This window comes from Falco cherrug, chromosome 15, assembly GCF_023634085.1.
Source record: "Falco cherrug isolate bFalChe1 chromosome 15, bFalChe1.pri, whole genome shotgun sequence".
Lineage (NCBI taxonomy): Eukaryota > Metazoa > Chordata > Aves > Falconiformes > Falconidae > Falco > Falco cherrug.
In genome coordinates this window covers 6,500,979-6,528,255 of record NC_073711.1, presented here as the reverse complement: position 1 = coordinate 6,528,255, position 27,277 = coordinate 6,500,979, and the positions used below count along the sequence as shown (strand labels likewise).

Below are 27,277 nucleotides of genomic sequence, written 5' to 3'. Positions count from 1 at the left end.
AACCAGACCATTCATGAATTGTCTTGGTAATATATGATTATACAGATTTAATTTTAATTATCGAATTACAAAAGAAAAGGCTAGAATATTAGGATTTTATGGTAAAGTGAACACCAATTATGTTTTTCACTGAAAGGGTAAAGAAAATTGATTCTTCAAAGTCTGAGACTTCTGGAATTCATTTTCCTTTCATTCCAGCTTTCTGGATAGTGCTCAAGACTCACCACTGGTCTTTTCATACAAAGTCAAATTACAAACTTCAATAAAAAAACCCAACGGACAAAGCAGATTCTCGAGATCAATGGAAGAAAGAATTCAGACTATGTGGGGAGATATCTACAAAATGAAGCAATTACCAGGTCTTAACACCAATTACAGTGGGGTGATACAGGTTTCACGAGTCTCTCCTCTGCATAAACATGGACTGCGATACTGCTTTTCAAGACAGTCAGAAAAAGAAACCTAAAGCAGACTAAAACAAAAGCTGAAAACTAACGCAGAGGAAGCAGACACAGAGCTTTTTAGAACAGGGTCCAGAAATACCAAGCATTTTATGGCAAGTGAAGCACATTTTTTGCTGTTTCTATTAATGAAACGATCCCCCCTCCACCCCAACAGAGGAGAAGAATTCACCAGAGACAAATGATCATCTGTTACTCTTGGTTTGTCACTTTAAGGGCAGCTGCAAATATTGACGAAGGACAAGGTGTTTAAATAGTGCACATTTTGTCAGATTGGAGGTTGGGGGATGAGGGGTGGAAAGTGAATTGGAGTTCTCTTAAAGCTGTAATTTTAATATGATTCATTTCATACACAAACACTTGAAAGGCTTTAAAGCACCACATGTATACAAGTCTGCATACACAGAGCCTGCCTACTTTTAGAAGAATAAAGCTATTAAATTTGGAATTCCCAAATAATTACAGGAAAACCTAAAAAGTCCTGAGATGGGGCAATATTTGATTTACGTGTTTAAAGCTTCAAAGAGCTGTCTCTGCTTCCTCTGAATTCATTTCCAACTGCTGTTTTAGGGCATCTCTTGTTTTTTTTTTCTCAATTAACTCTGCCTTTAAAGGTTTTAAGCACATAAAACATGTTTAAGCACAGCTGTCACAGTACTTTCCTCTCAAAAAGCAAACAATTCCCAATCTCCCTCTAAAACTGCTAGAGTATTAGTGTCTTGTACAGTACCATATTTACAACTTTTCAATAAGCTCAATTTTAAAGACAAAATTAAATACATTATAACGTAACTCATCCATTCAAGACTGAATTTGCATATTAGGGTGTTTCCCTTAACAAGAGCTCCAAGACAGAGCTGAAAGTGTACTTAAGGAGCAGTTACAATACTACTGCCCGATTTCCAGTCCTTCTCAAGTGTTCTACACAAACGGTAAGAAACAGCACTGGAATTTCATTTGGTCATTTACTAATATTTTATTCATACTGTGGGATTATGCTAGTTATGAAATAGGGTTCGGGTTTGGGTTTTGTGTTTTTTTTTTAAAAAAAAAGTACTGTTCCACCAATTATTTTTCATCAGCTTTGACATAAAATAGTTAAATGCAGATAACTGTTTAAAAAAAAAAAATAGAATCACAGAACGGTTTGGGTTGGAAGAAACCTTTAAAGGCCATCTAGTCTAACCCCCCCGCAACAAGCAGGGATCTTCAACTAGATCAGGTGGCTCAGAGCCCCGTCCAACCTGACCCATCCTTACCTGCACCCTACTTGTGTGTGTACGCAGGTATGTGAATGAGCATACATGTGTATTTATTCATGCATAAGAACTCTCCATACGGGAAATCCAGTGCCGTGGAAGAAAAACTCCTGAAAACAGCAACAGAACAAAAGCAGCTGCTTGCAGTATTGAAGGAAAATAGATTTTGGAGAATTTGCTTTTCATCAGACCATTGTATACAAATATTTTCCCTGACTCAAAGACTAAAATACAAACTATAATCGCCATTAAGGTCTGCTACAGCTATAGTACTAGACTAAGTAGTAACTAAAAATCTTGGCAGCCATACATCTAACATATGTGCACAAAGAAAACAGGAATCACCATAGAAAATCCTAATACTTCCATCCATGAAACAGTCATAAAACTTCCCTTAATTTTTACAGCATAGGTAGAAAAAACCAACAACATTGGGAGGCTCATGATGAAGTTAATCTTGCCTTGAACTAATTTATGAAACAAAAATCAAAACAAACACCAAGTGTGGAAAAAGTACTAGTAATCTCCTTGTAGAAAATGAGTATTATTGCTCACACAAAATGGAAAGGAATATGAGCTAAGAGATGCTTATAAGCAAACAAGCAGAAGGCTAATGAGAAAATAGGCCATTGTTACTTGCATAATGCAAAATTAAAAGCTGATAAAGACTGAGAATACCTTTCATGGTGCTGTAGGAGGGCTTTTGCTAATTAGAAGTCAGCCAGTGCCTCTCCCCAAAAGTCAGCCAGAAAACAGAACCAAATATTTACTTCTTTACTAACATTGTAACAAATTTACCAATTTGCATTTGTGTTCCTACATTTCAGTTGTAACATGCAAGTGGTAACAGAAGTTTAAAAAATAAATTATCCTTTTAAACATGCTTAGCCTCATGAAAATAAATCCTTTCTCTGCTTTAGGAAAAAGTACTACTTACATTTAAGATGTACATCAAACTTTATTTTCTTTTCAGCTTAAAATAAGTCTGTTATGGTACATTCTTTCTCCACTAAAATCAGGAAATAGGAATGAAAGCCCATGTGAAGAACACCCTTTTGCTAAAATTTAAGCCTTTAGGGTTGATAAAGACAGGCTCAGAACAGACTATGGACTAGATTATCTCTAGAGAAGGAATCAAAAAAATTTGGTTTGGGTGAGGGAACAGGAAAAGTAAAAACTCTTTCCTTCCAAGTCACCCAAATATCTACTATCTAATCACAGTAATTTATACAGCAAAGACAGCAGGGGAAAATATAGTAATAAGAAACAAATATACCTTGTGGGAAAATTGTAATTCCTAAATCCTCAGTTATTTGGTGTGGAGAAGTGTATGCAGTCTCTTATGAAGCACCTTGTCTGTAGCAGTTGCCTTCCATCCCACCAGGCCAGCCAGGCCAACTGCAGGGCCGCTGTTCTCTCCTTCCTAGCCTTGACAGCCTTGCCTTCTTTTTCTAGATATGAAGTTGCTCTCCGCTCACAGCGTCAAGTCCAAGAGGTGACTTTCAAAGCAACAGCTATACTGGCCTCTCTGCAGTTAAAAAGATGTCACTAAAAACCTGTCACTATAGATTGAACAAAGAAATTGACGTCAACCTTTGATGATCTGTGCTAGTCCTAAGTATCTTTTGAGCTAGTTTGCCTATGCATCAATTTAGAAGGATACCAGGCAAATACCTTGGGTAACATTTCAGAGTTACAGAGCCCAAAGCTAAAGCGTCTAGATTTCTTTTCATGTTTACTGATTTACACCTAATGGTTCTTAGTGATAACTGTAACTCAACATAACACAAAATATACTATTAGAAATCAGGCACCCAATATAATTTGGCATTGGTTATTCTTACACACTGTAACTAGCAATGAATAAACTGTACTGTTCAACACAAATGTTTCCAAACTAAAAAGGCAAAGTATAAAGCAAGTAAAAGTTCATTTTTATGATGGAGCTCAGACCACAAGCAATACATAAAAGTAGTACCAAGCTGATTCAAAAAGAGAGTACAAATTACATTTATCATTGTTGGGTGGTACATTTATTTTAAAGTGGAATATTATGACAACTGAAAATAAAGTCTCTATCCATTTACAAATGATGCTGAAAAATCACTTCAGCTGTTAGGTTGTTATAAAAGCAACATATCAATCATTTCACAGTAATACTGCACTCGATTCAGTACTAATGGCAGCTATAGTACTCACATTAAGTATATCAAAGTACACACAGTTTCACTTTATGATCACTAATTTTCACCACTTAATAGCAGTATGTTCAGTGCCTATGGATATGCTATTTGAATGCTGAAATACAAACTTCTTTACAAATGAGAAAGAACAAGAAAGAACTTTTACAGACCTCCCTGATCTTGCACTGAGAAACCTTTCTCTTAATAGAAAGGTTAGCCCATGACTAAAAAGATATGAGTTATATCTGAAGTCTTTCCTAGACTTCTCTGAAAATCTTGAACAAGGCATTTAGAAACAGTTTATTTTTAAGGTCCATAGGTGCTTAACTCCCATTAACCTCTTGGTGTCTTAGCTCTTTGATAAGTAACTTGCACATAATTATGACTGGCATTCAATTCAAATTCTAAGTACTCCAACAACTCATTAGCATTTATCAAGAACATTGAGCTTATCGAAGAAAAGTTGCCACAGATGGAAATGCAAAATATTATTGATAATAAGGCAATATAGCTCTCTAATAAGTAGCAATTAAAAAGGAATCCCATCTACGAGATTTGCAAATAATAATAGTAGTGCCAGAAGAGACAAATAATGGAGTATTTCTTGCAAACAGTAGGCAGAGGTAGCAGGGCAAGTCTCAGAATTGCAAACACCAGTAATGCATAAAACAAAGGAATTAGCAATTCATCCTTTTAATATGAATAATTTCATAAAGAGTCAAAATAATATGTCAGGAAACAACAGCAAATTCTGTTGATGACCACACAGGTATGCAACCAGCACCTCCTGCTCGATACTTCATCTGCTGAAATAGTAAATACTCAGTAACATTAAGTGTAAGTTTTCGCAAAAAGTATTTTCTGAGTAGCGTGCAAAATATTAGGTGCTGAATAAAGATAATGGGAGTTGTGTCAGTGGCCCTCAAAACGCAAAACAGAAGTTCTCCGAAATAGTTCTAAAGATTGTTAATTCAATGCCTTTTTTTTAATTTACACAGATGTGAGAACTGTGAGTTGCAGTATGTTGCACATCATGTAAGGAACAAACGTGTTACTAAGGCCTGCACAAATTAATGGCTGTTTGCTTAGTATAACTCCCGACGAGTTACTGCTCTGTGGCTGAAGGCTACAAATACTTATTTTTTCCTCTTAACCAAACCTGAAAGATATATCAACATTCTTACATGTAAGAATAAGGGGCTGAAAGTCCACTGCATTAAGAACTATGCAGATAAAGCCCCTTAACAAATTTTGAAGGTAAGTCTTAAATACCAGTTACTCACCTTTTCTTTACAAATTATGACTTCAGTTCCATTAGGCAACTTGAATAAAAAGTGAAATGTTGTGCAGCAACCAAACTCCAAGTCTTTTTTTAATTTTAATATTCAGAACCACTTATTCCTAAGTTCCTTTCATTCATTCTACAAACAGCTTAGAACATTTTACTATGGAAACAATTTTTATCTGACATCCTTTGCAAGTTTTTTGTCTATATGACCACAAAGGAGGAATGAATTGATTTTACTTAACCTAATTTTTCAGTGAGATAAAATTCCAGCAAGTCTACAGTATCCAGAATTAAAATTGACAATTGTCATCTTGTATGTCATTCATTAAAAAGCACTCATCTCCAGGAGAATTACATTCTTTAGCTAATGATATCTATCCTTAGAATTATCATTTAAATAAATGCTCATTAACCTTCTCCAAATATACATATTTATATATATATCTTTCCTCAGATCAGAGGTACATTAACAACAGGACTTGTATACTAAACTGAGCCCTCCTGAGTCTGCCACTATCTCTACCATCAACTGAAAGGTATCTAAGCCAAAACAACATTTCTTTTTTATGAGTTTCTGTCACCGCTGTTAGATAACTGCAGTCCAGAAGCACTACACTGAACTAGATCATCTATTTTTTTGATCTGGTATGGAAAATCCTACCTCTGAACCTGATACTATCCCCTTACTCACGTAAAACTGTTGAACTATTTGCCTGTAGCAAAGAACTTCATTGAAACTGTTCATAAAATGTCAAGAGAAAGAATTAAAAAGGATATCTTTAGTCTTTTAGTCATAACTAAAAAATGCAGAACTGGATGTCTACTTGGCAATGCAAATTTTTGGTTCTAAAAATAAATCCCCCTCCACCCACAATCTCCTTGGAAAGGTTGACATCTTGCCCCAAGAGCTTAAAACTTCTAAAGAGCATTTATGTTTCTTTCGCTCTGTTTATAAACAAAGATTCAATGTAACAGAAAAATCACCAACTGAGTATAGCCTTAAATAAGCTTTACTGCTTTGAAAACTAGAAGGACAAAAACCAAAGCAGTACACAGTTGCCTATATATGAAGGTGCAACATGCACCTGATGATGCTCTACAATCCAGCAACCTCAGAATCCACTCCTGTTCAGCCAGAAAAATCTGCCCGATTACTCTTTATTTAGACCTACTTTACTCTGCCAGTGCTAGCTATCCACTTAAGAGGACTTCAGGGATCTTCCCAAGTAGCACTGGTGGGTGTGAGGGGAGGGTGGAACTGGAGAGAAGAGGAAAGGATGGTCCTGCAGTGCTGCAGAGAGGACAATGTGCCTTCAGAGGCAGGTGGAACATCCCTCACAGACCTCCAAGACCAAGCAGCAGAGGCAGATAAAACAGTGCTGGTTTATTTCCTCCATTAACTATGTTTACCAGAAGGGTAAAAGTGAATTTGGATATAATCTGGGAATGCTCAGAAATAGGACAGAATAAATTGTACTTCAGGGAGTATCATCTACATATTCCCCAAAACAGATGAGTTATTTCAGCAAGCAGGAAATAACAATCTTTATTTCTACTAATTCTGTTATCATCGTCCCATAGGCCTATACAGCTCATCTACTGTCCAATTTTAGCTCTACACTTCCCCAGAAACATGATCGTTCTGAAACAGTGTCCTTTCCTGTCCTCCTCTTTCAATATACAAATCTCATCCTGTGTAAGGAAAAGCATCAAAACATTTAAAAGGGCTAAAATAGTAATTCCTTTAAATGGTCACAGTTTTTAATAAGTACTACTTAACAGAGAGCTCTATTTGATTCACTGTGGTAGAGCCAGTTCTGTTTTCCCATCAGTAATGAAGCATGCATTTTTACCCAAATGTAACAGGATGCTCAGCTCCCAGGATAATGATTAGGAGAAGAGCTCCTGTTTTATTCTGCAGACAAAGCAGACACCACACTTCAGTTTTTGTCCCTGGGAGCTGAAACCGTAACAGAAGACAAGTTTTGTTAACAGTTTAAGGAAATAACCTTTTAAAAGTTTCCATACTATACCATTATGTTGTAAAGCAATTTTGATACAAGTTTCCTGTGGTCATAATCATCTTCATGGTACATATAGTCATCTTCTCATCTATTAACAGTCTTGTAATCCCATAGCCCTTTTGTGCTGGAACACTAAATCAGCTTTGGAGGGGAATTTTGCACAAATGCAAACAACAAACTTCTGTTAATAGGCACAATACTATTTAAGTCTTCTAGTGCCTGTAGACAGCAGGCATCAAGAACACATTTCTGACCCCCAGGCAAGGCATCAGAGAAAAATCGAGAGAACAACTTCAAGGTTTATTTCTTAATTACAATGAGCTGTCTACAAATACAGGGCGTGATAGCCTTGAATTGATCTTGCTCATCCTCAGTGTAGGAAATGAGTATTTAAGCTCTTTCTGGGTATCAGTTTATAGTAAATAAACAGATTTACTGCAGCGTAGCTCTATTGGAAAACTCCTTCATTTCCACTACTAATTTAATTTCAAAGTTTGTCACTCATAAAATTCCCATTAATACAGGTTTTCTGAGGACTACCATCAGTTACCCATGAACTCTTGCTCCAAATAATAACACAGAAAGTTGGTAACAGATTTGCTGCCCTCCTTCAGCTCTCTCATGCTCTTCACATGAAATCTGTGGAGCAGGTCACAGTTCATTTAAAAGAAAAAATAACCCTGCACACACCAAAACAGTTTCCCCTTAGAAATCACAACAATCTTGGTGGTCAGGATTAGGATGGATAAGGTGTCCAGCATACCTTTGCAGTTTTCACTCTAACAGGACACAACAAAGAGACCTGGGAAATCTCAAGCCTTGTTCTACAGAAGACAACCTGAAGCAGAGAGCATGCAGATGAGCCATCTTTTCAGCCCAAGGAGATTGCTTTCCTTTCTGGTGGAAAACTGGAAAAAAAAACTTTCCTAACTACCCCCCAGTTGGGAAGTTACTAGGATTTTTCACAAAATACTTAAGCACATACATGTACACATACACTAATGAGATTCCAGTGAACAAAAGAAGAAAAAATTAAACCCCTGCACTTTCCCTTTTGTCCTGAAGTTTCCTAGCATTTCTCAGAACAAAAAAGTTGCTTAAAAACTACAAGATTTAGTGACATCTAAATGCAAGTGGAAAATCCAAGACAAGGTGAAACCACCTAAAGAAGAGAACAAAGACAAGCACAACTTCAAGCTGGAATGATTCAGAGTTGATTTGTCAATGTATATCATAATTTAATGTTAGCTCCAGAAAAACTGTCAAGTTTAAGGTTTTGCTGACCTTGTTGCCATGAATCTTACCATGAGATTTACATAAAAATAAAATATACAAAAAGTTAATTATAAAAGACCACATTGTAATGTAACGCAAGCTCAGAGCTAGTAGGAAAGTATGTACGCATGTCCTGTTTTCAGTGGTTCTACAAATATTTAAACAAGAAATTCAGCGATTACATCAGTCAAGGCAAATCTAGAATTGTTCAGATCTGCCAAAAGCCCTTTTCTATCAAGTGACATCAGGAAACCAGCAGCATGTATCTGCCTGCTGCAGCCTACTTGGAACACTGCAGCAAAATCCACATGCCTTTTCTACTTTCTACTTTTCTGCTTTAGTCACGCAGCTATGTTCTGCTCTACCTTACTTCTCTACCTTCTGCACCATTTTCAAATCACTGTTCAGTTCTGTACAGGCCTACAAATGCAGCTGGTTTCCTTCCCTTCCAATTCATTTCTCACCTTACTTTTCTCTCCAGAACTTCCCTAAACAATGCACAACCTGAAGCCTTGAATCCTCAGCTTTCCTCTATTATCATACTGTCACACTAAAAGAAATATGTAATGGTCTCTGCAGACATATTCCAAACAGTAATGCTCTTCTAAGAGCATTTTCCCTTTGACTGCATTCCATGATCTTCACTCCTTCAAACTCATCTGCATTTCCCTTGTTTTTTTTCAACTGGCTTACAAACTCTTGGGAGAAAGGGCCACAGTAGATTTTACATAATGTATTATAACATGCAATAGAGGAATGCTACTTGGTTGAGGCTTTTCCTTTTGAGGATGTAGCCAGTTTGGGTTAATTTTTACACATAGATGATGCATCCTAAGCATTCAGCCTTGATTTTAAACTCCTCCAGAAAGGTACAATCTTCATTTTCACATATAGAAAAGTGCAGACATAGCATACAATTAAAAGGGGGGAAAAAAAAATCTAGATAATTTAATATTCGTTTTTATTTGGAAAGACAGACAACTACTAAGGGTACCCTAGTACCACAACCATGTCCTTTCATACAAAAGATTGGGCTCTCCATAGCTCCATTTAGGAGTACAAGCCAGATCCTTAACATTCTTTTAATGCAGTATTTTTAACCGATATGGTGCTTACGCTAGCAGAATGTTTTGATGTATTTACATTGTGTTTGTGATTTAATCTAAAGCTTTATACTTATCCCTTAGGTGTGTGGTAATCCCCACTGTTAAAAAGGCAAAGCAAAACAAAAAAGCTGAACACACACTATTTAAGCAATCTATTCCAAACAGATGTCAAGAGACATAATTTATTATTTCTAAATCCGACCATTGATCAGCAAGATGATAAGCAAAGAAAAAGATCTGTTACCCTAAAAGTGTGAGAATTATTTACATTGCATTTCCAATCAATAAGGTAAAAACATTACTAAAATATGAAGAGTCGCGGTTTTGATTTACTGCTGCTTCTCATGTTCTGGTATGAAGTCCACCATTATATCATGCTAGAATTGTTTGTTTCACAGACTATCCCTTTTTGCTGTATCATATTAATGCCATGTTAGTTATGCAGAAATGGTTCAAAATTTTTAAGTTCTAACAAAGGTGCTAGACATTTCTGGCTGACTGACACAGCTGCATTCTTGGTCATTATCCTCAGATATTAGCTCACCCTGTAAATACCTTGCACATTGACAGCAATTGTTATGATGAAATAAAAGCTTGCAAACACTTGCCCACAGCTTGTGTTTGTTGTTTTGTTGTTGGTTTTTTGGGGTTTTTTTTAAGACTAGGTCCACATTAGAAAGATTTAATGTCTTTTACTTATCTACAAACAAAAACACATGTGGAGGAGGAGCAGGCAATACAAATTTCTTTTGCATTATTCCTGTATTCGACCTTGAGTAATTTCTTTTAAACATGAGAACTTAACTTGGCTCCATCTGATAACAAGAGACAGTACATTTAGCATCCATCATGATGATGTTTACTGAAATGTCAACTGTTACTCATTAAGAATGGGACTGGAATGACTAAAACTTCAAGGGCCCTATTTGTATTGGCTTGATGATTTATGGCACAGTAGTAATAAGTGATGATAAAATACAATACAGTCTTATGTCTGTGAAAAGTTCTGGATGCTGAAAACTTAAAACAAATTTTTAAATCAGAAACATAGACATCTACATTCCAGTATTTGTCTTTTGAGAATTATGACACAAAATAACCATCTACTTTATTTCTTGGACCTTGATTATTTTTATTAATTTAAGCATAAAGTCTAAGTTTAGTGTAACAGCATGTGCATATATATATACACACACAAGATGACTACCAGTATCACTTGATTTCCATACATCTAGCATTTCTAGATACATTTCTAAGCCTGTAAAGCAGAAAGAGTTACATGGCTAATACATAACAGGACGCCAGAAGCTGCTCTGTTCAATACCCAATCAAACAAACTCAAGAAATCCAACATGTAAGTTCCACATTCAAAACCAAGAATATGTAAGTCTTCTACATGTAAGTTCTTCAAATTTAATCCCATCCTTATTCCCAGGTGATGAATCTAACTATCCATCAATTTCTGAGTTTCATTCAGTTCAAGAAAAATGGAAACAAGTTCAGTGCAATATAGAAGCTTCAGGATCAAGCCACAGAACAAACAAGGCTTTAGTGCTATCAATAAGTGAACTGGTTTTGGCAGCATGGAGGGAAAATAATTTCCTCTTTTTCAGTCTAACTGGAGCTTTAACAGAGAAAATTCAAAAATACCAGTTACATACTAACATACAATCCAAATGCAGCTAGACTGGGAATAACAGCACTCAACTAATGTGCCCATTCTGCGGAAAAGGGCAGGCATATTCAAACATCCTTGACTCAAAATAAGGAAAGAAGTATCAAAACTTACTCCAGGTAAAGTAAATTAAGACTGCTTAGCAACAGGACAATGAGAAATGCCTCATCTCCTAGCACACCAGAATGCTCTTCACAAAGTCATCTGTCTTTTTTTTTTCCCCCCACTTAGGGACTTGTTAGGGAGATTAATTTCTATGCCTCTTTTCATTATTACTCAAGAAAGTGCTTTAGTTTTTCTGTTCAAATGTAACATCAACAGTTAAAAGCTACATTTTTAGGATGCATTTTACCCACATTTTAGGACTCATTTCAGCTTTCAAAACACCTTGAAATCACTCTCAATGTAGAAGTTACAAATAAAGGAGTTAGCATTTTCATCCTCTGGATGGTATTTTTTCCTGACATTCAATTAACCCTGTATCACTGATATTAATATTTCAATTTCCACTAAAGTTACATTTCTGGTGCTTTTTTTGTTGCTCAAAGAGGTTTTAAAATTTATTAAATGTACATTATGGTAATACCAACGGCATTTAATATAGCAAAGGCAAGCAAAGCAAAGGTGGCAAAGCAAACACTGCATCTCCTTTTCTTAACCCACATAAAAGCTGCGAAAGTATTTCAGTAATTTATGCATTTACTGCTTTAAAACTGTAAAGAAAATAAACAGAACAGTGGCTGTTCTGTAAATGTAAAATTGCTTACACCAACCTTTGCTAAACTACAGTCTGACTTCATGCTATTTTCACTATTTTCAAAAGCAGAAAATCCTGTAACTTGAATCACTGGAATTGGGACTGGGCCTTTAGAGAGAAAGCAAAACTATACTAAAGTCTTTTTGCTCTCATGAAAACAAACGTTTTCACTTATTCATTATTTCTAGGGCAATAATTCAAAATAAAAAAGTAGACGTAAAAAAAATTAAACAGAATTAACTCTCAACATTTCAGTTGCACAGCAAAAAAAAAAAAATAGTACCACATAAGAAGCACGGGGTGGGTTTTTTTTTACTATAATAATCAAAAATTTCACAGCAATAACTAAGTAATTTAAAAATATTTTAGGATTATAATACATCCACTTCCTAAGTCTTCTATGATTGGCTTCAGCTAGTTAGGTCCCCAGAAGCTTAGAAACATTTACTTGAAGATAATTGTTGTGATGCTGATTTACAAGCTATAGCTTGTTACAGTTCCATTAGATTACCACACACGGGTTACCACACATTAGATGTGGTAACAGCTTGTGTACATACATATAAAGATAGTAAATACATTTTGTACTAAGAATAAAACACATATATTAATACCTAGGAGATTCGTTTCAAAGCTGTAGTGTGCGCTATCACAAAATAGGGCTGGGAGTCTGAGCTGGGCAATCTTTTAGCTCAACAGTTTCATCACTATATACAATTTAGCACTAATAAAAAAAATGTGTAAATTTGGCAATTTGTTTCATTCTTTCTTCATGTCAAAACAATGTTTCTCCTTTTAAAATGGGTTAAGAGAAATTTGAAACAATTATTCACAATTTTTCATTTTACATCACTATGTAGTGTCTCTCAGTCCCAACTTCTTCTTAATTCGCTCATGAAACAAACTTCAGATCATTCCTGGTTTTGGCTCTATTCCCAATTCTAAGATAAAAAGATGGCACTGAGCATAGGATGTCAAATCCATCTGTCTCTCTCCATTGCATCTTTAAAGATGGCCCACACTTGCATTCTCTAAGAGGAGACATCAGTGACAAAGCACACAAAACAAAAACAAACAAAAAGAGAAAACAGGGCATCTTTCCCTAGTTCCACCATATGGACTGAACAGTTATTTCTCATACCTGCAGTTAAGTAAGACAAGTCTTATTTCATTTCTACCCTATTCATACAAATACGCTTTTTATTGAAAAAATAAAAAGCCACCATAAAATCAAAAGACCCTGAAGCTTCCATGCTTACCATAAAAAAAAAAGCAAATTACCAATCAAAAAACCTAACATAACTCAACTGCTAATAGCACTGACCTTGTTGATATATTATCTAAATGAAGTCTCAAAATAACAGTACAGTAATTTATGGTAATCTCCCATGTACATTACAGGTTTGCATTTGGGAATGGTAACATCAACATATAAAACAATTTCTCATGGTCTGTAGCTGTTACTCCAGAAAGCTTAGTATGAATTGCTCAGAGCAGCTCAATACAGCTCATATATGCTTTGTGACTCCAAAATTCAATTTTGTAACTCGTAATCAACTACAAAAATATTATGAACTGAATATGAGCAACATTAAAATGCAATTTCTTCTTACTATTGACTACTTATCAACTGACAACTTAGTCTGTTAAAATCAAAACAATTGGTTTATTTTATGGTGATTGCTAAAGCTGCTGACCATAAGTAAAGTTACTGTGCTTTATAGACTTAAAGGTCTCAATCTAAGCAGCCAATTTAACATTTCCAAAGACAACGTAACTTCAAGTGTGTTAATGAAACATTAAAAGGTTGTACAATAAAATTATAGTTCATATGTTCATATTATACGTTCATATTAACTCCTCCCTCCAGTGTATCTGTAGAGATCTGTTTTAGTTACACAATAAAATTGCATGGCTATCCATCTGCATTTACTGAAGTTCACAGATGAAAGACATCTTACCCCTTCCCACTCACTCCCTGCTCAAACCGTTAGTTATGCAAGCAAATCAAGATCAAATCCTCTGCTGAACCACTTGGTATGACTTCACTGATTAAACCAGTGGCATATTTCCATATAGGTGGAAATACAGCCTATAGTGACATATGCCACATCAGTGGAAATACACCTATTTACACCTATGAGAAACTGGCCCATTTCCTCTTAATTAACACTATTTAATAAGCATCACCAAAATCTTAATTCTCAAACAGTACTGCAAGGTTCAAACAACAGACAGTGGCAACAGTAAAGTTCCCACACTCATCTTCACATGCTGCATTTTCTGATTCTTTAATAACCAAAATACTCTTACTACTAAGATTTACTCTTGCACTCTTTTAAGACATGTAGTCCATGGTGACTCTGAATTACTGAAATGAATGGAATTTATGGAAATCCACAGTACCGCTTATGGGTTGATAAAATTCCAAATGTTCTAATGCTATAATTATATTGTAACAGAGGCTAGCTCTCATGTTCCAGCAAACATATGTGATATGATAAGGAACACCACCACTGTGGACACCAAATCATTTGGACAAATACAAGAGGCATCTTTTACAACAAGACACAGAATAAATTCTGCAGATATGCTGCATCCAAGACAGTTGCTATGTATTAACCTAAAATCTTCAATGACCAAAATTCTATTTTGTACAAAAATACCGGACACCTTTGATGATAAAAGTAGCTAGCCTACATATTGTAAAGTCCATCTTGTCCTAGGCTAGGAAAGATCTAGGTGCAAATTTCAACTATATAGAGCTTCTCTTTTGTAATATAGGTAGGCAGTTATTTACAAGAAGAACAAAGAAGAAACCATACCAGGCACTACACCTACAACCAGATCTTTGTCACTTTAAAACCAGTTAATAATACAAACTTAAACAGCAAAAACATATTAAGATACACATTTAAATGCTGTTTTACTAGTTGAGGACACAGTGTGGGCTTTGTGTCAAAGATAATGATTTGTATTTTATAGGGGTGGGATAGAATTTGATTGTAGGAGCCAAAGTACTAATACAAAGGAGGATGAAAAGGAAATACAAACTAAAGCTCACAAAACCACAGAGTTCTCAATTCAACACAGACCAAACGTTACGAGAAGTTGCTATGTGGCACCTCCTCAGGAAAAAAAATGCAGTAAGGGTGGTATTTCCTTCCCACATTCGGATCTGGATAAAAACATAGAGGAAAGAGATGGTGGAGAAAGGCTTACCTCTGGGAGAGACTATAAGGGGTGGTGGGTTAAGATCAAAGTTGTGAAAAAGCAGCTGAAAGCAGAACTGCGTGGATTTCAATTTGCTGGACTTCATGAAACAGAAGGGCTCGACACAACAATACCAAGCTCTACAGAAAAGCAGACAAAATTTTGGATGAATTGGGAGCTCTGAGGAAAGAGCTGGAGAAGAAACTGAGGGAATGAAATTAAAGTCAGCTCATATGTGTATCTGTAATCTGGATGTATAGAAGGTGAGGGGTATTTAGTTGTTATGGTTTATAAAACCGATCAGGTGGTTATGAAACACTGAGACCTGTAAGCACGGCTCTCAAATATTGTGAACAGGAATGGCTAAGAGCTGTGCTAAAGCAGAAGTAAGAGGAATTTGAAAAGAAACAAGAAAAACTGATGAATGGGGCAGAGAACAAAGTCAGAAAAACACAGCAGTAGTTTGAAGCAAGAAATAATTTGGTGATAAAAGGGCACCAGAAGTACCTGTCTGTAGGAAAGCAGTATGGTCTTCAGAGGTGAAAAAGGCTCTATAGTTAGTGCACAGAATTCGAAAGAGGAAACTTGCATGAAGAAATAGATATTCCTGCTGAGGGTGGCTTATAGGAACAAGCAGGAAGGCTTGTATCCAGACCATCAGAAAGTCCGAAACAAGAAATGCTTCTTCTGCATTAATTTTTCCCAGTGACACCTCTCTGGTCCAGTAGTTGGCTAATGCCTTGTGTAAGAATGGACTCAGAAACAAAATGGGCCACACAGCTAAATCAGAAAAATCGTATCACACATCAAAGTAGCTGAAAAAGAAAGTATTGTCTAGAACAAAAACACACGTCACAAAAAAAGTAGCTTGCTTGCTTTTTGAAAAAAGCTGTGTAGTTTCAGATAAGCAACATGAATCTTTCTTATTCCACAGAACCAGAGCAAGAAAGTCTTACTTCTCCAATCAGTACATGAAAGCCCCATGGTACTCCCCACTCAGCCGTTAGCAGCTACCATCTTTTGCAAGCAGTTTCCATAGGATCGGTATTTCCATAGAAAATACTGTTTCTCTATCAAGCACAACAGCCCACCACCCATTGGCATGGAAACGAGCAGAACTTGCAAAGTCCCATTCCCTAAAGCTCTTCTATTAGATTAAAACCCCCTTCAGTTTACAATAATTAACACCCTGATTTATCAGAAGAAAAACTAAATCAAGGGTATTATTTAACTGCAGTATCTTAAAAGCAGTGGTCAAATTAGTGATACAATACTGCAAGCAAAGTCAATGCAGTCACATTCATTTATGTCATCTCAGAATCTTTACCCCTAAATTACTCTGTTCTCACTAAGTTTCTGTACTTAATATGACCCATCACAAAACCCTTTGGTGGATGAGGCAAATACAATACACGAACACCCTGCAGCCAGTATTTCATTAATGCCCACTTAAATCACAAAAGACCTCTGTTTTTTGTAAATTTATTTTCAAAGTTGCATTGCTACAAAACACACTCCTTTGCAACCCCAGCACCATGTAGCATCATATGAACAAAATTATGCATAAAACAATTACCTCTTAGAGTAGAAAATTATGCAAGAGCAATTGCATAAAAGAGTCATCCAAAATAGTGTTCCAAATCTACCTACAGCCCTGAAACAGACTTACAGAAGGGACTGTTTGCTACAACTCTTTTCAGTTCTAACCCCCAAAATTTCAATAATGGAAATACGAATTCTTTAAAATATATCAAAATGTTGTCTGTCATTTAAGACTGAAGTACAGGCAGAATGACATGTACAAGTAAGACAGACAGACACACTGTATTAAAAGCAGAACTTTATACCTAAAACCCCAAATTCCTCATCTTAGAAAAAAAGAAAAAAGTTTACGGACTCCTCACAATCCTTAGTAAACATCTCTCTGCATTCAGGACAACAAATAAACCAAAACACCAAGAATTCCAGCAGCCTACAGGCAAACCAGAAAATGACATCTGTAATTTGGAACAAGCAGCACTGCCTACTTAGAAGAGGCTCTGAAATGGAAGAGTGCAGTAATTGCTCATTAAGGCTACAGAAAATAAACACTGCTGAGTGAGGGCTTCCAAAGCAACAAGCCAGTGCTGAGCCCAATTCAATACAGTCATTTTAATTTCAATATACTTATAGACAACACATTTAACTAGAAGTGAAATTTTCCCTTCAGTCTTATATTACTTGTTTTCTAAAACTCAGAAATGAGAATTCTGTACTAGGAAATAGAAAACAACACAATAGTCTCACACAGTAGATTCAGCCGAAGTGATTAATATAAAATATATATGAATTTTATTCTTTTAAATAGAGAAATTAAAATAAAACAGCTCAGAGTGAAAACAAAGAAGGAATACTTATTTTCAATAATATACTCAATATACTGAAGTTCAAATTTGTAGTAGAGAAACAGTATTTAAAAACCCCAAAGATATAGCTGAGTATCTTTTAATCAATTTTCAGAAACATTTTGTTAAGAAAGTAAATACAGCAGGAAAGAAACTGACTTGTTTTGTCAGTATATATTAGTTCACTGGACATTTAGCAAGTTTTTGCAGAGTTGAGTTTTTGGATATCCTCAATATTTTACTGGAATAAGTTTTACAAAAAAACAAGTTCTTATTAGAAAAGCCTACTAATATTCATGTTTTTAATGTGTGTATATATATATTTCTATAAATCATAATGGATAGTCATAGCATACCTTTTTTTTCAGACCTCTGAGACTGTTTAAGAGAAAGATAACAATACCAAGACTACCACATATTTTCAGCCTTATTTGGCCCCAAATACATTGTCAAAGAACTGACTACACAGCAACACTGAGGCAGAACATTACATGTTAGCAAGAGGTAGCCAGTGCAATTGACCTCTCTTTGACTTGACGTTTTTTACAGTTATAGGGTATTGAACATTAACTCAGTTGTGCTGAAACTGTGAAACGTAATCAACAGACAAATCTAGATGACTGAGTAGCAGACAAGGAATCAGAAACTCCTGAATTTCAGATGTAGCACCGTCACCAATTTCATACTTGGTCTCTAAAACATTTTAGGCTGTAGTCCCCACTGCAGTCACCAAAACATACTGTCAGTCATTGTGGCTGAAGAAAAGGAAGGACACACCTTTCTCTCACTCTGTAAAATGGGAACAAAAAGTATTCCGAACCAAACAGAGAGGACTGGTTCTCCATAATCAAAGTGCTGAGATAATGAGAAATTAAGCAACATTATTCTTCTTACATTTTTCAGATTAGGATAATTTTAAAATTAAATTCATGTCATGTAGACCTCATGAATCACATTGACATAATGTCCTGCCTGGTCCAATTAACATCAATGCCATTCCTCAGAATTTCTTACCTCAATGAAAAGAAGAAAGCATACACTTACCTATTCCTAAGCCATTACTGCAGAGCAAAAATGTTGCGTGTTTCCATAGGTGACTATGGGCACATACGTGAGAAACCATGTCTCATTTCTTCAGTTTTTAAAACTATCATTTTAAATTACAATGCCACATCAAATGAGTAATAATAGATTTCCTTTGCTATGTCTTTTCTCACATGACAATGCTTTTATAGAACTCTGAATACATTTCAGTGGCTTTTTTATACAGAAGTCATCAATACAATATGTTCATTTACTTCCACACCTGACTACTTGAGATGTTAAGAGCAGTAATTTGCATTCCCACATTAGCAGTTGTTTTCAATAAGAATTTTCTATTTTTTTACTTACATATGTCACTTAAATATTTAAAAATTGGCAAATGGAAGGAACACTTCTCTATAAAAGAAAAGATTTTTACCTAAGCATTTGAAACAGTTTTCTTGAGGTTTTATTTTTTTTAACTAGACATTCGTAGAACAAAACTTATTGGGAACGTGTTATTCAGAAAGCTTCTAATCATTCCTTGAAACTATGATATAACAAGAACAAAACAAAAAAAAAGGCAACACCCACAAAAGCTCCTAAATCCCCAAGCTGTTAAAAGATCCGAGTTCCTGAAACAAGTCAAACCCCCCAAAACACACAGCTGCATTAAAAACACATTAACAACTTCTGATGATTTTATATTATCAATATATGCTATTATCCACAGGGAAAACAGCAGTTAGTTTATTAGCAAGTCTGTATTTCATCTGAAAAGAAGTATTTTGAAATTAGCCCATAGCATTACAGGTCATGCATAAAATAAGCTTTGAGAAGAAACTATGGACAGAAGGAAAACTATTGGGCTGGGTCTCACCTGCTGATGGACAGCTCTTCTCCTGCTACAGTGTATCTCGCAATTTGTGATTCACAAAGTGTTCTCTCCAACACCAGGAATTCCATACTTGAAATATCAAACTGCTCTATGTGAAACTTCACAATTAACAGCTAAAATACAGGCACCAGAAGTGGTGGGGTTTTGTTACTGCAAAAACATTTGGAGATGTAGTAGATGTTTAAGATGCTTGCCCCACCACACGGACAGCTAGTATTTATTTCCATAGCACAGTGTATCTGACTCGTTAATTACCACAGAAGCATCAGCACAATCAAGATGGGTATCTACAGCCTTTGGATACGATGAACATAATCAATGAAAGACTGTTGCCAAGATAGTTATTATACAGTCCGAAAAGACAGCGCATATGGAAGCGAACGACGGGAGGGGAGGGTGGGAGAAGTTCTTGCCTGTGATTCGGGAATTAAAACATGTAAATCCCGCATCTGCTATGGGAAACGTGTTGACATTTAACACAGTAAGCGCCTGCAGTTAATACTGGAGAAGCTGGGAGCCCCCTGTGCACCACAATCGTATCAATAGCCAGCCTGAGCTTTCATCAGCCAAGCCTAAAGCGTCAGTCACGAGCTACAGCATTAAGGTATTGAGGAAAAAAACAGTTCAAAGCAGCAGAGCGGTACAACCACCACATACACTAAAACAAGAGGCTACCAGATCCCGCGGCCGGTCGGAGGAGAACACGCTGAACACACATTTAGCAGGTTACGCCCGAGCAGCGGGCAGGAGCCCGGCAGCCCCCAGCCGCCAGCGGGCAGAGCGCGGTGCCGCTGCCCCGGCGGAGCCGGAGCCACACGCCTCTGCGCGCACCGGGGATGCGGCTTTTCACGTGGGCGGCCCGGGCGCTCCCGCAACGCCAGAGCGGAGCCGGAGCCCAGCGCCGCGCCGGGGCGCCCCGCGGGGGCGGGCGGCGCCCCCCTGCAGCGCGCCCCGCCTTCCCCCGCCGCCGCGCCCCGCGGAGAGCCGCGCACCCCGCTGCCCCGCCGCACCTGAGGGGCCGCACCGCCGGGGCCGGAGCAGCTGCCGCTCGGGGTGAGAGCAGCGCCCCGCGCCGCGCCAGCCCAGCCCGCCCGAGCGCGCCGCAGCCGCGGGGGAAGGAGACCCCTATAGGCGTGAGGCGAGCTGGTGCCTCAGCCCCGCTGCTACGTACGCGGCATCTCCGCCGGGCGCCGGTGCGAGCTCCCGCCACGCGCGCGGCGGCAGCGGGCTCCTGCGGCGGCGGGGCCAGGTGCCCGCACAGCGGCGCGGAGCCGCGCGTCTGCCGGCACCGGCCGGGCTCCGCCGCCCCCCGGCGCGGATGTAGGCGCACGTACACACCCAGCGGCACTCGCACCCCCCTCGCAGAGCGGCTCCCGTGCCCGGCGGGGCAGCGCACCCCCTGGCCGCCCGCCGCGAGAGGCGAAGTTGGGGCGCCCGCGGCGCCGCCGCCGCCTCCCCAGCAAACTTACCGAGCGCGGCCACCGGCTGAACTTTCAGCAGCGCCCCGGCTGAGCCCCACCGACGGCTGCTCCCATCGCCTCTAGGTGCGGTGCCCGCGCCCCGCTCCACGGCGGCTGCGGCGCGGGCGAGTATAAATCCACATTGCCGCTCCCCCGCCGCCCGCCCCGGCCCCTCCGCCCCGCGGAGGGGACAGCGCCGGCTCCTGCTGCCGCGGCTCGACCCGCAGCGAACGGCGGCGGCGCGTCAGGCTGCGAGAAACCCGAGGGGAAGCGGGGCCGGGCTCGGCGTCGCCCCGCCGCTGCTGCCGCCGCCGCTCCTCTCCGGCGGGTGTAGTGGCAGCGGCGCCGCTCGCGCTCACAGTGGATTTTTTTTTCCCCTTTTTTTTTTTTTTTCCCCCCCGTTTCGGCTCCTTCGCCGTTAATGAGCATGCCCGGGAGATCTGCGCAGGCGCGTTACTGACGGCCGCGCCTCAAGTCGCCTCGCACCGGCCGCCACCGCGGGCTGTCAGGCGGGCGCTGAGGGGGCGCGAGCCGAGCGCGGCGGGAAGGGCAGCCCCGCGGGCGGCGGTAGCACCGCGGCGGGCGGGCGTCACTCGGGAGCCTTTCGGCAGAGTTCAGAGAAGTAGCCGGGGAGGGAGGCGAGGCGGCTGCACCCGTCTGAGGGAGAGGAGCGGCCCCGGCCCCGCGGGGACAGGCAGCTCGCGGTGCCGCCTCATGGCGGGGAAGGGGCCCGCCGGCCCTCCTCTGCCTTTGGAAATAACTCGGCGTACCTCCCCCTAAATAACTTACCTTGCCGAGGGAGTTAGACTGATGAGGGACTCAAGGCTTGGGAGAGAGCTGTTGATTTATCGATCGAGTGCTTCAACCGCTTTCCTCTCACAAGCTGAGCTTTAAGGTGGGGCTCTCCCGTGGCCACCTCGGTTAACGGTCCCGAGTCTTGGTGCAGTGGGACCTCATCTTCTGGTGATCATCTCTGTAATTCCATCGTTTATACACAGACAGCCCTCAGGAGGACGTGTAAAGGCGTAAAGGTGATTACACCAGGCTTTTTTTGTAACTGCTAGATCTGCATCTGCAGTTATTTGTAGCGATTTTCATTGTGCTGATAAAGCCAAGGAACTGGCAAAGGTGTGTGTCTGAGGCTGGACCCAGCTTGTGAGTCCATCTCCATTGCAATTCCTGTGTATATGCCTCCTGCGAACACGTACCTATCACTTCCTTAAAATCACTGTGTTTATTTACATTTAGCCTGTGCATTCAACAACAGGAACACACTGGAAAAAAATATGGAATTCACAGTTCCTGTCGTTTCTTCGTAAGTTTCTGCATAGTCCACCTAAATTCAAGTTACTGTTTTAACTCTGCACCATGCCCCAGGACATAACTTCATTTTCTTGAAGAAATGAAGAGAAAACAACTTAAGGACTGGCTCTTAAGTAAAGAGAAACTATATTTTTGCATGTATAGTGAGTGCATAAATGAAAAATAAATGAGGTAAAGCCATCTGTGATTCTAATATACTGCTGCTAATACATAACTTTTTTGTCATTTTTAGTATTTGCTCTTTGAGACAACGCTGCCCTGAGCTTGTTCCCTCAGAAATAAAATTCAGGTGCCCATGAGAAATCTTGTTGGGTCATTCTTTCTTGGTTCTTCAGGTAAAAAACACAGATAGGGTTTTGACATTCAAAATTACTTCCTGCCAACGTGATCAGTTTGTAGGGAGCAAAGCTTAAAAAAAAAAAGATAATTCCTCAATGAACAGCATTGCAAGGGTAATGAGGGAGCTGGCCCAAGACACAACTCCTTTTCCGAAACATGTATTAGTATCCGTATAAACATGAAGCAATGGAGATGTCTCCCCAGTTTACGTAGGCTGCAACCCAATTCGGAAAAAAGTTGTGAGGTTTTGGTAGTTCCAAAGCCAGCCACTTTAAAAAAACAAAGGATGGGAAAATGAAAACAATGATGAGGAACCAGAAAGATAATACAAGTTTTCAAATCTAGCATCAAAATTGCTGCTTACATGAATGACAGAGCACTGACTTTGTATCTTCCTTTCTAGACTTCAGGTATTTATTTCCCTCTATTCTACAGATTTCTGAAGATGCAAATTTAAGATGAAGAAGTTGGTCTAGTTCTTCAGAATGAAATCTCTTTTCAGCCATACTCTGGAAATCTAAATCTGCCTCTCCCTAAATAAAGTACAGCTGTAAAAATCCTGAGGTAAATACAGAGTCCTTTAGGAAGTCCGTTCTGTCTTTCCTTGGACTAAATGCATCCTGTGCAGCAGAAAGAAAGCCTTGAACTACTGGATATACATTACTTTCTTAGGAAGGCCAAAAGTAACAAGCCAAACCCAGTTCTCACGAATCTTGAAGCCATTAAACAAACTTCACGATGAACTGAATCAAAAAAATAAATTATTTTAAGTCAGAACAGTCCTCTCTCAAAAGTTTGTCTCAAGTATCTGTGACTTAGTCTTGGTAGGTGGAATAATTCTTCCGCAGTATAGATCGGTCATGAACTATTCTGAGCGTAAAGAGTAAATTTTCCTTCTTAGGAGACATGGTTATTTTGGTTTCTTCTCTCTCTGGACAGGCTTTAACATTTACTTTTCATTAACACAAAACTTAGATACCACAGGTTGCGCATGGAAATAGTTCAAAACAAAACAAAATGGTCTAGAATTAAGTGGATGTGTTAGTCACAGAAATAGGAACCAAGACAGCCAACCAGTCTAAATTCCAGGTTTTAAGATACTACCATAGACAAGTATTTCCCACCTGTTGGCAGAGATCACACATTATTATTCATGCTTCTGCTTGGAATGCTATGCGATCGCCTATTGTAGTCATTAGCATGTGGTAGTCATAAAAGGACTCATCAAGGGAAGACATAAAAAGATAACCAGTGGAGATGGGCATTCAATCCTACCTTTGTCTCTTCAGCCACTGCTGTGATAAATGAGCCAAAGTTGATAATAGTGGTAAATCGTTGCCAGCTATCAGTGGAGCGTCTGGTATGTATGGTAATTTCAGATACCCATGGGATGCTCCCTGGTGAGTTGGGGTTAGGGAAACCAAAAAAAGGTCTGCTTGGAGTACCATGCAGGTATAATGTATTAGTCCAAGAGAAAGATACATAAGAAGGTGTGAAACTTCAGGTGTATTATATGCATGCTCCAACAGAACTAGGAGCAGATTCCAATGTGAGATGAGACCCACTGGATAATGGGAGCATTTCTTCTAGAGGAACTACTGCAGTAGAAGGAACAGATAGAGACACAGATTTTTCCAAGAATCAGAACAAAGATTTTTTTTATAACTGGTGAGAAGAGTCCTTCATCTCATGAAACCTAAATTTACCAAATAACAGAAGTGCATTGAGCAAAAAAAAATCTGACTCTCAGATTTCTCAACCAAATATGCTAAACAAGCAATAGGTAAAAGATTGCTAGATATGCTGGTGCCAGATGGAATTTTCTTGAGTGAAGACACATGTAGGTTTATATAATATTGCAGCTTCGTGCACCAAAGATTTTCTCTGTAGGTAGCAAAGGAGAATATCTCTAGTGCACAGTTGCAATATACTAGTCAATGCAGTACTGAAGCTAAGGACTTGCTTGACACCTTTTGGCTAGCTCAAGTTCAAAAGAGCCTCCTGAGTGATTCATTGTCTTTTCTTTAACTGGTAACTTGAGTTATGCTGAAGCACTGGTTTTGAATTATTCTCGTGCCTCCTATGGGAATAGAGATCTTTGCCTGCATTACAACAATCTCTGTTGAGACCTGAGACACAGCTGCTGGTCTGACTGCTGAATAAGATCTTTTCAACCCACCTGGGGTAGGATATCACCACACTTACCAGAGTTCTGACAGACTGTGCTTCTGAGAATGATGCTAAAGCTTTCTCTTTTTGCCTGTTTTCTCTGAATCAGATGAAGTCTTTGAACACTTCTCTGAAATTTCAGGGAATTTTCCTGGTTTACAAGACTCCTTCCTGGACAGTCCTGTAAGACAGGATAAGATGCTTCCCTAAATAACTGAAGTAGTCGTTTGGTGTGCCATTTATGGAAATGACAAAACACAGAGGCAGGAAATCAGCCAGATCCCTGCCTATGCTTTCTAACATAGTTGGTTTGAAATACAAGGGTTGACTTGTTTGTTTTGGGCTTTTCAACAGACGAAGAGAAAAGTATTTCAAAATGGAGGTGAAATATTTACAGTAAGTTCCTTAATAGTGATAAGAAACTACCCAAATATGAAGGTCACTGAGATCCCAGCTGTCTGCCAGAAAGTGACAGAAGGGACTGAGTAGTACTAATAACATTGCCCTGCCCTTAATGTAACAGGCAGAAAAATTATAAGGACATTTGAGACATTGTCAGACTCCAAAAGGACACTGTTGAGGAAGTTGTTTTTGTATACATCTACACGTACTCCAAAAGGTTACATTATTTTTTAAATCCAGTTATTTGTACTTGATAAAACTAATGATACCGATCCATCATTCAGAATTGTGCACAGTGGTTCTGGAATATGGCCATTTTTTAAAATGTTACCTACATCAGTCTGATATAGGTGCATATAAGGAGTGGATGTAAAACATGATCAAAACATAACAACAGAAGTCGAGCTGTACCTGATGCATATTCACTTTAACAACATGCAGATCATTATGCAGACTGAAATGTAAAGGAGAATCAAGATATTTTTTTTTGTTTTTACAGTTATGAGTATATTATGTCATATATTTTTCTAGTTATGTTCCTAGTGACAAGAGAATTGGCACATCCCACTAAGGCGGCACACAGGGCACAGTCTTGCCCTTAGTCTGGGAGTATTCCAGTTTGTGTACGATTAGGAAGGAGAAAGTGAGGTATGAAGCACCAGTCAGGAGTGTTTGCTTTCTGGACCAAGAGAAGGGTCCAGCAAGAAGGAAAAGTTGCTTTTCTATTTCCCTTTCACTGAGAAGAGCTGAATTTCATGAAGCTAGGCTAAATACACGTAGAAATAGAACACCGTATGTGAAATTGCAGTCTCGTATTATTACCAGCTCCTGGCAAGAACAGGTTTTGTCCCAGACTTTCTACCAGAAACTGTACGTTGTGTAGTAGAGCTAAGAGAGAAGTAAGTAATTGCAATTTCTGATGGGATATCACTTTTCAAAAATTGTACCCCTAGAACCAAGAAAATTATACTAAAGAGAAGTTGATTTTTTTGAAAAAGAAATGAAAACCTTTGGTACTCATCTTGGTGAAAAATGCACCAGAAATAGATTTGTTTACAGAACAGTTTCTACTATGCAAAAGACTGAAGAAAGCAAGCTGCTCTGTGCTGTGTGCTATGAAGAAGTAACACAAACATGATATTGAGTCTCTCTCCAAGGCTTTCCATCATTGCATGATGCCTGTGCCTCCTTTGCTCACTTTCTAAATTATCCAAGAAAAGACTTTCATAGTTTTTACAGTGTCATCTCTCACATTCAGAAAGAACTCCTGTAAATAACTGCAAATCTACTTTCAAAATTCACCTCTGAACTATCTTGTTCCAAGACGCCTACCAAAAACCTGACAAAAGTTAGGCTGTTCGTGTGCTATGGCTGCTGCTTAGCATCTTGGCCAAAACTGCAGACTTGGTTCCTGATAATTTCGTATCTATCTGGATGGATCGATTATTTTAAACTTACAGCGCCAAAAAATTATGCACCTTTCCCACAAGTATGGCTCCCTCGTTAATATGCAGCGGTGAGAACAGAGAAGTGCTGCAATTTTAATGGTTGGAGAGGGGTTACTTACTTCTTTTCCTATCACATGAACACAAGGTGGTGCTAATGCTCCTGTCACCAGTACCGATTCTCCATTTCCCCAGTAAGCCTTACTCGCGTGATGGTAGCTGATGTGTAGCTGGTGTAGAAGACAATTCATTTTCCTTACATTAATTATAAAAAATAATATCTATTACGATTAAAAAATAGTTTAAAATTAAACTTTTTGTTTTGATCAACTGAAAAAAAAAAATCCATTTCCAATTGACTTAGAGAAATATTTTCTTTGTTGTTTTGGTTTGAAACCCAGAACCCTCCAAACAGACCAGTTGTATTCTCAGCTTCGCTTCAAGACCCAAATAAAAATTAAGTCTAGGTCAAGAAAGAAAAGGAAAAAAAGCCTTAAAAGTGTCTACATTTTTTCAGTTCTTAAGAAAGGATTAAGAAAAAAAAATCACATTAAATGAGCATGTGAAATAAATAAGTATAGACCCAGATAACT

At 38.7% G+C, this 27,277-nt stretch overlaps 1 protein-coding gene across 2 annotated transcripts in view; it reads right to left on the bottom strand.

Annotated features, from left to right (window-relative positions):
• TENM1 (teneurin transmembrane protein 1) overlaps positions 1-21,369 on the bottom strand; it is a 348,410-nt gene extending 327,041 nt beyond the window's left edge. For both annotated transcript variants that reach the window (XM_055727477.1, XM_055727478.1), the window contains exon 1: positions 21,016-21,369. The gene's annotated coding sequence lies outside the window, so the exon portion shown is untranslated. The remainder of the gene's footprint in view (positions 1-21,015) is intronic.
• Positions 21,370-27,277: the final 5,908 nt, after the last annotated feature.